Source organism: Entelurus aequoreus, linkage group LG15 (assembly GCF_033978785.1).
Source record: "Entelurus aequoreus isolate RoL-2023_Sb linkage group LG15, RoL_Eaeq_v1.1, whole genome shotgun sequence".
In the NCBI taxonomy this organism is placed as follows: Eukaryota; Metazoa; Chordata; class Actinopteri; order Syngnathiformes; family Syngnathidae; genus Entelurus; species Entelurus aequoreus.
This window is the reverse complement of record NC_084745.1, coordinates 5,522,450-5,524,949: the sequence shown is the minus strand read 5'-3', so window position 1 is coordinate 5,524,949 and position 2,500 is coordinate 5,522,450.

Here is a 2,500-nt window from a genome sequence, read left to right as displayed (position 1 = left end):
CCATTTTAAACAGTTTGTAGTATTTCGGTGACGCCGAGGCGTCCGTCAGGTCTTCCCGGGCAATGTGATGCCTTTTGGAGCCATAAATTACTGTCATTAGGGGCCCTGGATGCCTTTTGGGGCCCTATTTTCAGACAGAAAACAGCAACCCTCTTACACTGCAAGAGGACAGCGGGGAATTGGAGCCCTCCCGTGGACTCCGGCCGCAATTGCACCCCTAAAGAAATGCATTATTTTCCAGCATTAAAGGCATCATTTCCAGGCCTTTTGGGGCCCCCATTTTAAACAGTTTGTAGTATTTCGGTGACGCCGAGGCGTCCGTCAGGTCTTCCCGGGCAATGTGAGGCCTTTTGGGGCCATAAATTACTGTCATTAGGGGCCCTGGATGCCTTTTGGGGACCTATTTCCAGACAGAAAACAGCAACCCTCTTACACTGCAAGAGGACAGCAGCGGGGAATTGGAGCCCTCCCGTGGACTCCGGCCGCAATTGCACCCCTAAAGAAATGCATTTTTTCCAAGTGTGCACTATAGAGAGAAACCCTACTTATGAAGGGAAATAAACCCCGGGCTGTTGCACATGTGTCTTAGGACAGCAATAGACGGGCTTTTTAAACAGAACGGCATATTTTGGGCTACCCGGGGTGTCCAGCGCGTGTCCCCGGGGTATGTGAGGCCCTTTGGGGCATGCGGCCAGGAAATGTCCTGAACGATCCAAAATCACACCCTGGTTTGAGTGCCACATGTCCCGCAGCAGGTCACCCGAGTCCAGGTGCCCGACATGTACAAAGCGCCCCCCAGCAAAGTCACACTGTGAGTGGGGAAGAAAAGTTGGGAAAGTGTGCAAAAATCCCCAAAATGTTCTAAAATCACACCCAGGTTTGAGTGCCACATGTCCCACAGCAGGTCACCCGAGTCCAGGGATGCCCGACATGTCCAAAGTGCCCCCCAGCAAAGTCACACTGTGAGTGGGGAAGAAAAGTTGGGAAAGTGTGCAAAAATCCCCAAAACGTTCAAAAAGCACACCCAGGTTTGAGTGCCACAAGTCCCGCAGCAGGTCACCCGAGTCCTGGGGTGCCCGACATGTACAAAGCGCCCCCCAGCAAAGTCACACTGTGAGTGGGGAAGAAAAGTTGGGAAAGTGTGCAAAAATCCCCAAAATGTTCTAAAAGCACACCCAGGTTTGAGTGCAGCAAGTCCCGCAGCCGGTCACCCGAGTACAAGGGTGCCCGACATGTACAAAGCGCCCCCCCCCCCCCCAGCAAAGTCACACTGTGAGTGGGGAAGAAAAGTTGGGAAAGTGTGCAAAAATCCCCAAAATGTTCTAAAAGCACACCCAGGTTTGAGTGCAGCAAGTCCCGCAGCCGGTCACCCGAGTACAAGGGTGCCCGACATGTACAAAGCGCCCCCCCAGCAAAGTCACACTGTGAGTGGGGAAGAAAAGTTGGGAAAGTGTGCAAAAATCCCCAAAATGTTCTAAAAGCACACCCAGGTTTGAGTGCCACAAGTCCCGCAGCCGGTCACCCGAGTCCAGGGATGCCCGACGTGTCCACAAGGCTCCCAGCAAAGTCACGCTGTGAGTGGGGGAGGAAATTCAGAAATGTAGGCAAAAGTCCCGAAAATGGTCCAAAATCACACCCAGGTGACACCCAGGTTTGAGTGCCACAAGTCCCGCAGCAGGTGACCCGAGTCCAAGGGTGCCCGGCATGTCCAAAGCGCCCCCAGCAAAGTCACACTGTGAGTGGGGGGGAAAAGTGGGAAAAGTAGGCAAAAGTCCCGAAAAATGGTCCAAAATGACACCCAGGTTCGAGTCCCACAAGTCCCGCAGCCGCCCACCCGAGTCCAGGGATGCACGACATGTCCAAAGAAATAATAAAAATCCACAAAAATCCACAAAAATCCGGGGGCCGGATTCCGGCGTACCGCTTCGGCCCGCGTGCCCTAGTTTGGAGACCGATTTTAAAAATTTGCCGTTGACGGCTAGTTTTTTTCCTTATCACACCCACATTTGAGTGCCACAAGTCCCGCCGCGTTCCACCCAAGTCCAGGGGTGCCAAGAGGTGCCCAGCGTGGCCAGGACGCATGCAGCAAAGTCACAGGGGAAGTGGGGTAGAAAAGTGGGGAAAGTCTGGAAAAGGTCGTGAAAATGGTCAAAAATCACACCCAGGCTGGCGTGCAGCAAGTCCCGCCGCGTTCCAGCCGAGCACAGGGGTGCCAGGAGGCACCCAGCGTGGCCAGGGCGCACCCAGCAAAGTCACAGGGGAAGTGGGGAAAGTCTGGGGGGAAAGTCGTGAAAATGAGCAAAAATCACACCCAGGCTGGAGTGCAGCAAGTCCCGCCGCGTTCCAGCCGAGCCCAGGGGTGCCTGGAGGCACCCAGCATGGCCAGGGCGCACCCAGCAAAGTCACAGGGGAAGTGGGGAAAGTTGGGGAAAAAGTCATGAAAATGATCAAAAATCACACCCAGGCTGGAGTGCAGCAAGTCCCGCCGCGTTCCAGCCGA